The sequence below is a fragment of the Xenopus laevis genome, chromosome 8L (genome assembly GCF_017654675.1).
Source record: "Xenopus laevis strain J_2021 chromosome 8L, Xenopus_laevis_v10.1, whole genome shotgun sequence".
In the NCBI taxonomy this organism is placed as follows: Eukaryota; Metazoa; Chordata; class Amphibia; order Anura; family Pipidae; genus Xenopus; species Xenopus laevis.
In genome coordinates this window covers 9,430,296-9,445,277 of record NC_054385.1, presented here as the reverse complement: position 1 = coordinate 9,445,277, position 14,982 = coordinate 9,430,296, and the positions used below count along the sequence as shown (strand labels likewise).

The window sequence follows — 14,982 nt, the reverse complement described above, 5'->3', positions numbered from 1 at the left end:
AACCTGTGATCTGTGTGGACCTTCTAAACACTTTGGCTTACAAAGCTCTTAACCCTGCAACTGACCCATGGTGTCTTCTTCTCAATAGCCATCTATGTTATCTGCCATAGTTGTGTATCTTCAGTTGCAGGGCCGGCCTTAGGCCTATTGGACCAATTGGGCCCAATAGGGCCCCGCACTACAGGGCAGCACAGATAATATTTCCCTCAGCACATGATGCTGCCTGGCCTGCCCCCAACTTTGAGAGTCCAGCCCATCCCCAAATCCATCCCACCCCCAACTCTGATAAGCCAGCCTATCCCCCAACTCCATAGGTCTAGCCTGCCCCCAACTTTCATAGGCCCAGCTTTCCTCCAACCTTGATAGGCCCTGCCTGCCCCCAATCCAACCAAGCCTGCTCCCAAGCTGAATCGGCCCAGCCCCAAACTAATTGGCCCAGTCCACTCACCTATTTCCTCCCTCTCTCTCTTACCCTGTGTGCCCCTATTACATTATGTGCCTCTATTTCATCCCTCTCACTCTCTTACCTTGTCTGCCCCTTTCCTTTCTATTTTGTGCTGTATGCCCTTATTTTCCTAAATACTTGGTGTGTCAGTAGCCAGCAACACTTTGTCTAGGGGCCCCGCCAACATGGTCCCAATTGGGCCCCACATTTGATAGGATCAGCCCTGTTCAGTTGTGATCTCCTGCTACTGTATCACTGCATGGACACTCCTATTACTATCCCAAATGCTCTGCTTTCCTGTATTCACCCACTGGGGATTAAGAAGTGAAGGGACAAAAGCGCAAATATTTGAAGTATTACTTACCAAAACAGATCTCAGTAATGCGGTTGACCATTCAAGTCCAGATCTAGGCTGATACCACATAAGCATATCATTTAGACCTAGAACGAGATAGGAATAATAATAATGAAGTGGCATCAATGTATCCAACAGCAAACAGCTTCCGGAATAGAGAAAAAAAATCTGATCATCATATATTTGCAACACATTTTCTTTATTCATTTATTACTTAATTGTTTAAAGGTATAAAATGTGTCAACTCTCCTAACCCATAGCAATCGATTAGTTGTTTTCTATAAAACAACAGACCATTAACTGTTACTTGTGGTTGCTTTGTGTTACTAGAAAGTGTGCAGTCCTGTTCCTGTTTTACTGCTACTACCACGTTCTTCTTCTTCATACAGATTCCTCCAAGTAACAAATTGGAAGGTCTCAGTTCACAGTAAAATAAAAGGCACAATGTATTAACAGCAAGGACTGGACAAATTTGTAAAAAGGAAAAATTAGGATTAATTAGCTAATGAACAGGCATTGATAATATGAACCAATTTAATACACAATAGCCATAGAAAAGCTGCATTCGTAGTGATGTCATCAGATATAGGGGTCACTTGGGTCACATGACTCTTGGAAACTTTAACAAAAAAATATATGTGCTCCATTGTACATTATGAGAATATTGAAGGAACAGTAACACCAAAAAATAAAAGTGTCTAAAAGAAATTAAAATATAATGTACTGCTGCCCTGCACTGGAAAAAGGCCTGTGTTTGCTTCAGAAAGATTAGTATCGTTTATAAACAAGTTGCTGTATTGCTGCCCCCATGGCTACACAGCAACTTGTTTATATAAACTATAGTAGTACTTATCTGTTATCTACTGTGTATCCTGTGCTTGAATGGCTGCCCCCATGGCTACACAGCAGCTTGTTTATATAAACTATAGTAGTACTTATCTGTTATCTACTGTGTATCCTGTGCTTGAATGGCTGCCCCCATGGCTATACAACAGCTTGTTTATATAAACTATAGTAGTACATATCTGTTATCTACTGTGTATCCTGTGCTTGAATGGCTGCCCCCATGGCTACACAACAGCTTGTTTATATAAAACTATAGTAGTACTTATCTGTTATCTACTGTGTATCCTGTGCTTGAATGGACTGCCCCCAAGCTACACAGCAGCTTGTTTATATAAACTATAGTAGTACTTATCTGTTATCTACTGTGTATCCTGCTGCTTGAATGGCTGCCCCCATGACTACACAGCAGCTTGTTTATAACTATAGAGCTATAGTAGTACTTATCTGTTATCTACTGTGTATCCTGTGCTTGAATGACTGCCCCCATAGCTACACAGCAGCTTGTTTATATAAACTATAGTAGTACTTATCTGTTATCTACTGTGTATCATGTGCTTGAATGGCTGCCCCCATGGCTACACAGCAGCTTGTTTATATAAACTATAGTTGTACTTATCTGTTATCTACTGTGTATCCTGTGCTTGAATGGCTGCCCCCATGGCTACACAGCTGCTTGTTTATATAAACTAAAGTAGTACTTATCTGTTATCTACTGTGTATCCTGTGCTTGAATGGCTACCCCCATGGCTACACAACAGCTTGTTTATATAAACTATAGTAGTACTTATCTGTTATCTACTGTCTATCCTGTGCTTGAATGGCTGCCCCCATGGCTACACAGCAGCTTGTTTATATAAACTATAGTAGTACTTATCTGTTATCTACTGTGTATCCTGTGCTTGAATGGCTTGAAGAACATGAATATCAGTTAAAAACATTCACATGTGAGATATGTCTCTTAACATTGCTTGTTTTATGGTGCCAATGCATCTGCAGTGAAGTAAACAGTGGCTAATTCATCTATTTACAACCAACAGGTAGCAACAACCCAACATTCCTCTGGCTAGCCAGCATTTGCAGACAAAAGCAATATTCCCATGGATTCTGGAATCATTGTGCTCAGCCATTAAATACACAAATATTCTTACTGGAGATACCTGTGGGTGGTCAGTCTGTATGCTGACAAAAACAAGAGCCCACCATTTATCAGTGCCATTCATTTTGGCTGTGAGCATTTGGCAGACGTGTCTAGATATGTAATGAAACAACAGTTTATATTGGAAATACATAACTACACCATGGGCTTTTTACAGATACACTCTTTGGTCATGTTAGTCTTTTTCTTTAAACCAACACCCTGTCTTAAAAACCTGTTTCAACCCAAAATGTAAAATTTACTTGAAGACCTTTATCAGCCAATCGGACAATCTCCCACCTGCTGATAGAAACAGAACTTCTGATATTGTACCAGTATCAAAGTGGTCTTGGTAGAATAAAAGGGAATTAGTATCATGGTGATCTGAACACATTATATTGTAACTGCACATCAGGGAGAACCCCAGCTGAGCCCTCTATAGTCCTTGGCCGCACAGGAGTCGACTGAGGGTCGGCTGAGATTGTTATTCCAATCAAGGAGCATCTTATGAAACCCCCTTCTAGAGAAAAAAATGAGATGGACTGGTTTTCTAGTGACATGATGACCTACAGTATGTGCTATTTCTTTCTAATAAAATTCCACCTACTGATGATGACGTTATAAATGACATGTTAGCATTGACTATGGGCTGGCAAGATATTTACCTGTGAGATAAAATTAGTTAAGCCAGGGATCCCTAACCTTTTGAACCAATGAGCAACATTCAGAAGTAAAAGGAGTTGGGGAGCAACTCTTGCATGAAAAATGCTCTTGGGGTGCCAAATAAGGGCTGTGATTGGCCATTTGGTAGCCCCTATGTGGATTGTCAACCTACACTGAGGCTCTGTTTGGCAGTACATCTGTTTTTTATACAACCAAAACTTGCCTGGAATTCAAAAATAAGCTCCTGCTTTGAGGCCACTGGGAGCAACATCCAAGGGTTTGGTGAGTAACATGTTGCTCACGAGCTACTGGTTGGGGATCACTGAGTTAAGCTATAGTCTTGCAAAGGTCTTATCTAGTTGGCTGACACCTGACTTATACATTCAGGGGCATATTTATTATGCTGTGCAAAAAAACGTCCACACATCGCTGTGTAAAGAAACTAGGGTTGCATCAAATCCACTATTTTGGATTCGGCAAAACCCCCGAATCCTTTACGAAAGATTTGGCCACATATGCACATTAGGATTCGGATTCGCTTCTGCCAGGCAGAAGGGTTCAGCCGAATCTGAATCCTGTTGAAAAAGGCTGAATCCCGAACCGAATCCTGGATTCGGTGCATCTCCAAAAAAAACAGCATAACATTTTTACTTCCACCAGAAGCAATGTAAAGGTGGTGAATCGTGTGGTCGAATGGAGTAAAGTTACACAGACCATGTGATCTTTTACACGGCTTTAGACATAGTTTTTTCAGCATAATTTAATTTTACACAGCAGAATAAATATACGGACCAGACTACTACCTCTACAGTAAGGATAACTGAGAATTTTTTAAGGGGTTCCGCTGCCATATATTAACAGGAAAGCATGCTCTTGAACAGTAGTGTAACTAGATATTAATGGGCCGCATAGCAAATTATTTTTCAGTAGGGATGCATGAAATCCACTGTTTTGGTTTCAGCCAAACCCTTCAAGAAAGATTCGGCAAATACCGAACCAAATCTGAATCATAATTTGTATATGCAAATTAGGGGTGAGACGGGGGAAAACATTTTTTACTGCCTTAGTTTGTGACCAAAAGGCACGCAATTTCCCTCCCCACCCCTAATTTGCATATGCAAATTAGGATTTGATTAGTCCGGTCAGAAGGATTCGGCTGAATTTGAATCCTGCTGAAAAAACCCGAATCCTGGATTCATGCATCCCTATTTTTCAGGCCCCCAAAATGTCTAGAGGTTTTACCGATATTTATTGAACTTATATATGTTAAAGAGAAACCTCCTACTTTGAAAGATGTATTTGCATATTTATATAATTTATGTATGAAGTTATTCAATATAGAGTTGGTGATTTATCTCAATGAAATATAATTGAACGTAGATGGTCAATTTATATTGCAACTCTAGATGATAACAAAAGGAAATGTATCCATAAACTAAAGGGGAAAGTTGATTGAAGAGTCAGTTATATAACATAGAGGCTAAGCCATTCACATAATTGCTGATTTATAACCATAAATTAATTCTGATTGGATTCTTAAATTTACTTTGCCGCGATTTTAATTGAAAGAAGAGAACAGGTCTAATTGTTTTAACACTTCTTGTTTACTGTTCATATGAAAAGTTTTGAACATCATTTGTATGGATTTACATTGATATATTTGTAGTAGTAGTTAGTTACTCTTGAAGTTTCAAGACATAGGATTTCATCCATATTTCCCAATCATCTGGATCCAGGTCTGGACTGGGAGTCAGTCTAAATCCAATGAGACCCAAATAGCTTTGACAGGCCCAATGAATACTGTCTATGGCATCTTAGAACAGTCCCTCTGGCCTTTGCCAAAACCCTCAGTCCGGGCCTGGCATGTATGATATACATATTCTATTATAACCAATACTACTCCCTGTTACTTCCTATTGTTACTATTATTTGGGCAGTCAATCTGAATGAACAGAACAATGCAAAAGTGGCCATAAGTATATATGTAAGATACCTGTCAATCCTGTTGGATACAGAGTGACTCAGGCTTGTGTATGGCCACCTTAAGTCATGCCAATAAATATATTTTAGGATACATTTTTAAAAAAAATAACCATTTATTTAATCAATCAAAAACAGTCAATAATTTGTTTTATTTAATTTTGGAAGTGAGAGTAAATATCTGCTTGGCTGTTATTAAAGAGATTGTTCACCTTCCAAACACCTGAGTTGTTTACAGATTGCTCACCAGAAATGCAGACTTTTATTCAATTGCTTTCCATTAAGGATGCACCGAATCCACTTTTTTGGATCCGGCCGAACCCCCCGAATCCTTTGTAAAAGATTCAGCCGAATACCGAAGAATAATTTGCAAATGGGAAAAGGAGAGCAGTGTGTGCAACATCCTCCTAATTTTTTTTTTTACTTTTATGACGAAAAAATTAAAAACGTGATTTTAAGGATTCGTTTCAACCAGGCACGCGGATCCTGCTGAAAAAGGCCAAAGCCTGGCCAAATCCTGCATCCCTACTGCCTATCTTTTATTATTTACCGTTTATCCAAATTGAAACTTAAAGTTTATTGTTTCAGTCTGGAATCTCAGTAATTCAGGTGCAGAATCGTAACTGTTAAAATAGATTTTTTTAGTTGTTACAATTCTCAGCAGTATCGATATTAGCGACTATTGTTTCAATTCTAAAAGCTGCCTTTAATGAAACACAGGGATTCAGCTCAGCAGGGACAAAGATAAAAGTTTTAAAGATGAACAACCTCTTTATTATCATGTTATTTTTGTATTCCTCTGACTTTCACTGAGAAAACAACAGTCTCACCTTAGGTGTGCTCCAGTTAAACAAGGAAGAGTCGGTGGTGCAGTTGAAGAATTTTCAGGGCCACAATGTGTTTTTTGTTCTCAAAACATTCTCAGTGTTGAAATTGAGAAAATGTAAGCCTCCCATGCTACCAACCCCAAAGCTCTACCCACTCTCTGTTAGGCACTATAACATTTGGATATACAGGTAGGGGACCTGTTATCGAGAATGCTCGGGACCTGCAGGTTTCCGGGATAGTGGATCTTTCTGTAATTTGGATATTCATACCTTAAATCATGTAAACATCAAATTAAATAAACCCAATAGGCTGGTTTTGCTTCAAACAAAGATTCATTATGTCTTAGTTTGGATCAAGGACATGATACTGTTTTATTATCACAGAGAAAAAGGAAATTATTTTTAAAAATTTTGATTAAAAACGAGTCTATGGGAGACGGCCTTTCCGTAATTCGGAGCTTTCTGGATAATCGGTTGTTGGATAACGGATCTCACACCTGTATGATTTGGAATTGTCCTGACAGAATAGGGTCCAATCAGAGAATTGAAAGCATCTGAAACTAAGGCATGTACACCTCATGCAGCTTTGAAAGATATACCCAAAAAAAAAAAAGGTTTAAGCGAAGTCTCATATGATATAGAATTTTGCTTTCTAAATTGGTCGCAGTAGATAATTTAAATTATGGAACCTCCTCTGGCTACAGACCCGTTGAAGAAATACTATTCTGCAACAAATGTATTATTCCTGGTTCAGAACAGTAAATTGTTTTAAGTGTTTTTTGCGTCTTTTGTTTTTTGTTAATTGTACTTTATATATGTGTGTGTATATATTTATATATATATATATATATATACACACACACCTACAAGTATCTTTTATGCAAATCCAGATCTTTGCAGGTAACCCAGTTACATATTTTGAGGCATACCTCTAATCACCAGTGAGCTGTCTCAGATCTCACGTGCAACATAGAGAGTTGGCTAATCATGAGGTCAACTGTCTCCTGAGCTAATTCCATTTGGTTTACTCTTATTCTCCTGGGCTGTCGATACAACAAGCAACATTGTTGTCAGGAGCCGTGTCTATATAAACCTGGACATACATTGGGTAGGCCTTTCTCTGAAGGGACTTGGCTTTTCTTACTGCATTTGCATAATGTTGTCATTCTACGATAAGTGCCCCAAATACTGATGTCATTGCCTTTGGGTTGATTATAGACTGTGTGTGCCATAAGTAGAGCGATTGTCATAAAGTTTTCTCAAAGAGTTTTGCTTTCCATAAGGAGAACTACTCAGCACCAGCCACTGGACTGACAAGACTTACCATAGATCAACAGAAACAAATGAGGCTGAACAATCAGATCACGAAGGAAGTGGGTGTATATTACATATTACATATACAGTAGTCGTGCATTTTTACTATTGAGAACAATTGTCAGAGCGATGCATTGCATGTGGGTATCGTTTATATTTTCTTCTCCCACAACGTTCCCGCTACATTTTATGTCACCTGTCCCTTAGTTATGTATAATATTATTTATAAAGCCCTACAAAGCTTTGTCCAATCTTACAATGTGCAAAGTACGCACAGGAGGGACAAGTATCATAATAAATACAATAAATGCATAAATACAGAGGGATAAAGTGTGATGTTGTATGAGACACAGTATAAAGAAGGTTCCTGTCCCTTTAAATAACACACAGACACACATTGAAGGGCATTGGACCTCAAAGGGGACCTGTCACCCTAATAAATAATTCCAAATTCTTTTCTATCATGTTAGTTGAGCAAAATAGACTTTACTTACACTATATTTATTAATTGTGTTACCTTCAATCTTGGAATTACACAATCACAGCAAGCAGGCAGCAGTGACATGTAGGAATTGCTGAATGGAAAGTGAAAGTATATATATATATATATATATATATAATATTTGATTGACAGCTCAGATATTTAAACACCGTTATAGCAGGTATGCATGTTTTAATGAAAAAAAGAATTTGTGTTCCATGTTTCATTTGCAAAGGACTTTTATAATGCAGCTTTTAATGTGTAGGTGACAGGTCTGCTTTAAGTGCAGCAGTAGGCTAGACTATATAATGTTCTAGTGCTCTAGAAGGTCGAATCTTGAGTCCAGAAAAAATGCGCTGATGATGATGAGGCATAAAGATTGGGCTGAAAATCAATGCAGGCTTCCTCTCCAAGGATATACTGTAAACCCAACCTCCTTATGAGTGGTGTAACGATGCTATAGCAGACCCCACCACTGTGGGGGGCAGATGGAAAGGAGATCATAATAAAGGTCAGCTCATTACATCTTGCCTTTAGCAGAGCAACTTAAGCTGTCCATACACTTGAAGATCAGCTCACCAAACCAGCAAATCTTTCTATATGCCCAACTTGAGGTGGCCGATATTAAGCTGATCCAATCGTTGGGCCTTAAGGTGGCCATAGACACACAGATCCTCGATTCGTACGATTTTCGGATCGTGTGTGGCGTGTGCCGACATCTTTCGTCCAGCGGAGATAGGTCGTTTGGTCGATCGGTCAGGGTCGATTTTGACCAGACCTATCCCGCTGGAGCCCATTGCGCATCGTAATCGGCCATGTTTGTTAATGGCATATCGGGGAAAGATACGCTTGTTTGGCGATGTTGCCAAACGAGCGGATCTTTGCATCTATGGCCACCTTTAGGCCAGATTGGATCACAGGAATAGAGGTGTTTAGAGCGAGGACCACATTAATGACCCAACATGGTCTGAGTCAAGCCTGTCCGGGAAGTCTTTCTGAAGGCAATAAGGTGCTGGCATTGCCTGTCACAAGCTTTTATCAGCCTGTGTATGGGCACCTTATCCACTCAAAACAACCCATGCAGCTTCTAATTGACTTGTATAGGTAACACAAGATTTTATATAGAGTTGCTACCTTTACTTTGGGATAATACTAGCCAGTAGTGAATAGTAGCTGGATAATGATGTGCGAAATTTTTTGCCACATACAGAAATTTTTCAAAAATGTATGCAAACCTGCATCAAAAATTTGCTACGTAGCTCGTTTCTCTTTGTGCAATAAAATACATGCAATATAAAGAAATCTGTATGTATACTTAATATATAAGTGGAAAACTGGAGCGGCAATTCTAACCTGCTTGCGATAGGAATGTAAATTCTATCAGAAAAAGGAAAATCTAAATGAAAGGGGAGCCATTATATCTCTGGAACACGTTCTGTTTCTAGGTAGGAGATGTTACAGCCATTGCCACTTTCTGAAGTTGGTGCATTAAAGTTACAGGCTTCAAAAGGAAGCTGACGAGGAAGTATAAAGCATAGACGGGGGCTGTAGTCACTGCGGTATAAATAGCAGCTTCTCTGGAAAGCCTAATGAGTACACATCTCCAGCCATGCGCATCTTTGCCTGGAGAACACTGATACTGAAGGCTCCTGAGTAAAGAGTTTCATGTATCATACTGGTTCTGGAGAGAAGGAACTCTGGCATTCCCAATTGTGTTTGTACTTATTGTTTAATTACGTGCTTGTTTTTCCTGGAGATGGTACATAACTAGGGTCTCCATGTGGACGGTATTTTGCCACACAAGCCTGTAGAGATACTTATTTTGCATAAGGTGTAACTTTATAGGCCTGGAACCAACAACAAAATGTTTTGGGGACCACAGTGATTGGCTGCCTTCCCCGAACAGCTCTCAGTTTCATTCCAAAACATACTTGCTCGTGATGTACACATGGTGGCTCACAATCCATTCCCCCGTTACATGTCCTTACCTATCCCTCCCGAAATCTGTTCCCACCATAATTACACCTCTGCTCGATGCCAATATTAGTAACAGGGAAGAACAATTATGATTCTTTATCTATATAGTGCCAACATATTGTTCAGCACTTTAAAGAGCTTATAGATCATTCCCATAAATACTTGGCCCAGTGAAGCTTACAGTCTAAGGCCCTTATCACATTCCAATCAGTCCCTGTCCCATTGGAGCTTACAATCTAAGGTCTCTATCACATTCAGACAAATACAGGAGGTGCTCTGCACTCAACCCATTATCAATATATTTAGGACATTGAGACATTTTGTGTCTTGAGCTACTAAAAATTGCCTTACCCTTTAAACAAAACAGGGATTGTTTGTCCATATATTGCAATATATTTAAGCTGGCCAACTATATCAAAGCCATCCCTGGTATGGCCAGGCCTACACTCAACTTTCATCTGATTCATTAAGAATTCTATTGCTTCATTATACAAAGGGACTAATTTTTACCTGCAATTTACTCGCTGCTCTCAAGTTTAAAACTCCCAAACTTAGTTGCCCTTGATTGGCCACCAGTGGGATTACTTGACTATAGCTAAAATATATTGCAATATATGGACAAACAATCTCTGTTTTGTTTAAAGGGTAAGGCATTTTTAGTAGCTCAAGGCACAAAATGTCTCAATGTCCTGAAAATGGGTTGAGTGCAGAGGACCTCATTGCACCCATGCTTAATGGTTTTAAAAATTAGTAGTGAGTACAACTTTCCCTTGTTTGTTTTACTCTATTACAGTGATCCCCAACCAGTAGCTGGCGAGTAACATGTTGCTCTCCAACTCCTTGGATGTTGCTCCCAGTGGCCTCAAAACAGGAGCTTATTTTTGAATTCCAGTCTTGGAGGCAAGTTTTGGTTGTATAAAAACCAGCTGTACTGCCAAACAGAGTCTCAGTGTAGGTTGACAATCCACATAGGGGCTACTAAATGGCCAGTCACAGCACTTATTTGGCACCCCAAGAATATTTTTCATGCTAGTGTTACTCTCCAACTCCTTTTACTTCTGAATGTTGCTCACGGGTTCAAAAGGTTGGGGATCCCTGCTCTATTACATTCACACACATTTGGGTCAGTTTCATCAGGATCTAATTAACCTGTTTATATATTTTTGGGGTATTGGAAGAAACCAGAACCAGTACCCCAAATTGAGTGGGGTGTGTGTCTAGACCCTAAACCAGTAGCAAACTTTTGTAACTTAAAAAGGTCTACCTTTTGGGAGTCACAAAGTTTGCACCAAGTCTAATAACCTATATCAAGCAATTACCAACCTACATATACCCCCCTAATAAATCTGTGACAGTTTTTGCTTCGACTAAGGGTCCTTGGTGGTCTGAAAGCTTGCAGTGTATTTTTATTTTATATAGGTATCACTTCTACAATACTTTTTGTATTTGGTTTTTTTTGTATTTGTTATTTTTGCTTCGGTTTACTTCTATTTCAAACCATTTGTTCAATTATGCTGCTGGCATTTTAAGTTAAAAAAAAAAATTAAAACGGTGACTAGTTCTGTGTGGAATTGAAAAAAGTGGGGGAGAAAATTTTGAAAATGAAAAAAGAAAAAAAAAAACCAGGCAAGAAACTTCAGCAGCAGCAGCACTGTGGAAATACCGGATCTACTAGCTGCTTGCAAGGACGGCTCATTAATCACTCTGCACTTCCACAAAAAGCCCCTGCACTGTATCAGCCAATCACAGAGCCGTTACCACAGGGACAACCTTTACCCTTGAGAGGCTTCATAGATTTTTTTTTTTTTTTTCAGTTCTGGTTTTTTTCCGGGAATCATTGGCAGCCTCAGATGTGAGGCAGAGAGGGAGAAGAGGAGGAGGAGGAGTGTGATTATCAAAATAACAAGCTGAATCTCAATGGCACCCGACGGCTTTTTAAAAGCGTACCAAATAAAGTAACAATATTATCCTTATTTTAATTAAAAAAAAAAAAAAAAACAAGGGGCATCACTAAAATATTAGGACAATATTGATGTTTGCAGCTATTGTGATGAGTGATACGTTTTTCTTTTTCTCCGTTTTCTCTTGCTTCATAGAGATGATAGAAGAATTCCGCAGGAGCAGCCCGCTTGGAAGATACAGGAAAAGTCATCGATCAGTGCGATCCAGAGGGGGAAAAACACACACACATCTATATATATATATGGTTAAAAGATGATTGGAAACCGCATAAGACGTCCTACAATGGTCCTACAATGCACATCTGAGAATCATTTCTAATTATTATGTTTTTTTAGGATAGTCATCCGCTCAGCTCATTGTTCATCCCACACTTTAACTTCATCACCGATGCCAAACATCTCATGCATGCCCAAAGAGCTTGCAATCTAACAGTTATTGAGCGAGAACCACACTGTAATCCACACAATTTATTTCTGTTGTACTTGTAATAAAAAAATCCATATTTGTCCCTCTAAACTTGAAAGGCAAATCCGTTATCCGCAAAACCCGTTATCCAGAGAGCTATGAATTACGGAAAGGACATCTCCCATAGACTCCCTTTTATTTAAATAATCAAATTTTTTTAAAAGTGATTTCTTTTTTATCTGTAATAATAAAACAGTAGCTCGTACTTGATCCCAACTAAGATATAATTAATCCCTATTGGAAGCAAAACCAGCCTATTGGGTTTATTTAGGGGCAAATTCATCAAGGGTCGAATTTCGAGGGGTTAAATCCCTCGAAATTCGACTGGGGAATAGAATCGAATAGAATCGAATAGACAATTCGGGCGAATTTACGCGCTGGCGAATAGTCTAATTGGCGAATATTCCTCAGGCAAATAGGCGCTCGATCGAATATTCGCTTGAAGGATTTTCATTCGATCGAATGCCTTTTTATTCGATCAAAAACTTGGAAAACAAGCCTTAGGCTTTTAAAGCAATTCGGTAGGTTTTAGGTGGCGAAGTAGGCAGTCGAAGTATTTTTAAAAGAGACAGTACTTCGACAGTACTTCGACTATCGAATGGGCGAATAGTCGCAGCGGTTTTACGCTCGATCCAGTACTTCGACTATCGAATGGCGAATAGTCGCAGCGTTTTTGCGCTCGATCTATTCGAATCATTCTACTCAGGCGAATTTACGCCAATTCGATAGTCGAGGAGCACAAAAATTCGAAGTTTTTTTACTTCGAATCCTTCACTCGAAGTTAGTGAATCGGCCCCTTAATGTTTACATGATTTTCTAGTAGACTTAAAGTATGATGATCCAAATTATGGAAAGATCTGTTATCCAGAAAACCCCAGATCCCCAGCATTCTGGATAACAGGTCCCATTAAACAATAGTAAGAGATGTCACACTGTCTGTGACATTATCTTTATTTGCTGGTTACAATGTTGAGATAATGCAATGGTTCCCAGAGTCGTATTTTCTATATAGGCACCCAATGGGTGCCTATAGGTGCCTATATATATATATATATATATATATATATAGGCAAAACCAGTGGAGGGGAGAGCAGTCATAAATGATAAGAGGGTTGATTCTTATTTATCTTGACTTTTACAAGTGTGTGTGTGTAAACTCATTGTCAGTTAAAAGAAGGGGCCAAAAGTTTGATCACAAAAAGTGGGGGGACAAGAGCAAAAAAGCCTGAAGACCCCTGAGATAAAGAAATGTAAAAAAAAATAAAGAAAATTGTTGTTTAAAGGTATTCTATTGGTTATAAAACTCTGTGTAACTTGCTGGTGATCTATAAAGAAGCTACATTACAATGTTGGTAATGCTGTTATGCACATATTTACCCCTTTTCTTAATGAAGCGTTCTCAGTTTGTTTCCACTATGGGCACTAGCTGCAAGGAATTGTATCTCTGCTCCTTGTTTCTGCGTGGGATTCCTCTGGCTAATCCTCCTACGCACCAAACACACAGAGGCAGGTTAATTGGATGAAACTGACCCTAGTGATGTGTGAATGTGATAGGGAACTTCGATTGCAAGCTCCCCTGGTGACTGAAGAGAATGATGTACAATCTCTGTAAAGAGCTGCATACAAATGTCAGTGCTATTTTAATAAAGGATAATAATGATAATACCATTTATTACCACAAGCCAAGAGTTTTCTGTGTTCAAGGGGGCAAACTTCGTGACCCCAGGATGGCAGAATGCGAAGAGCAAAAACATAGCCAATTGCAGACACTTTTTACACTTTGCACACTGCCTTCCTTATTGTAAAGTGACCCCTTTTATGTCACTCCCTTTGTTTAATCAGCCACAGGCACTTAAAGCAGAAGTGCGGTAAATGTATATATATATATATATATATATCATATAAAGGGTAATCGCTTTCTCTTGTGGAACACTCAAGCATATCTCCAGCCATAAAGCAAGGCAGGGCTTCTGTTGATTGCCAAAAAGGAAATGAACCAATCATGAGTAACAGGAAAGTGCCTGCAACCTTTGCAGCAGAGTAAAACATTTCCGCCAAACGATATACTACTTTATAGCATATTACAGACTGATTTCAGTAAACAATTCTGACAACTGTCTCTCTTTAACTAGTCCTTGTTGGGTAAAAAGCTACATAGAAACTCTAAAATAAATGTTTATGACTTGTGATGTATTCATCCAGACAATGAGCTGTGATGCCTCCGGATGGGGCTGCCATCTTGGTACACAGTGCATGATAGACCTTACCATTATTTACATGTAATTGTATTTAAGGATCCGAAATGTAACCAAATCCTACTATACCACCATTTTTATTTCTTAACCTTTGATCTTAATGGCCACAGATTGGGCTCCCATTGGGCCTATGCTAAAGCAACAGAACAGGACATATGGGGAGCCCTAAATGGCCACACCTTACCCCTTGTCAATTTGGCCTTTAAAATAAGAATTAATCCTTGAATCCAGAGCATATTTTTGAACACCTGTGACAAACTATAGACTCTTTTGCATG

General features: G+C 39.1%; 2 long non-coding RNA genes across 2 annotated transcripts in view; one reads left to right on the top strand and one right to left on the bottom strand.

Moving 5' to 3' along the window:
- Positions 1-774: 774 nt before the first annotated feature.
- Positions 775-14,982, bottom strand: part of LOC121396877 — a 97,875-nt gene continuing 83,667 nt past the window's right edge. The window contains exon 5 of the long non-coding RNA XR_005963237.1: positions 775-886. This is a non-coding gene — a long non-coding RNA (uncharacterized LOC121396877). The remainder of the gene's footprint in view (positions 887-14,982) is intronic.
- Positions 11,612-12,521, top strand: LOC121396876. Its single transcript, XR_005963236.1, has 2 exons — positions 11,612-11,978; positions 12,120-12,521. It is a non-coding gene; the product is annotated as an uncharacterized LOC121396876 (long non-coding RNA).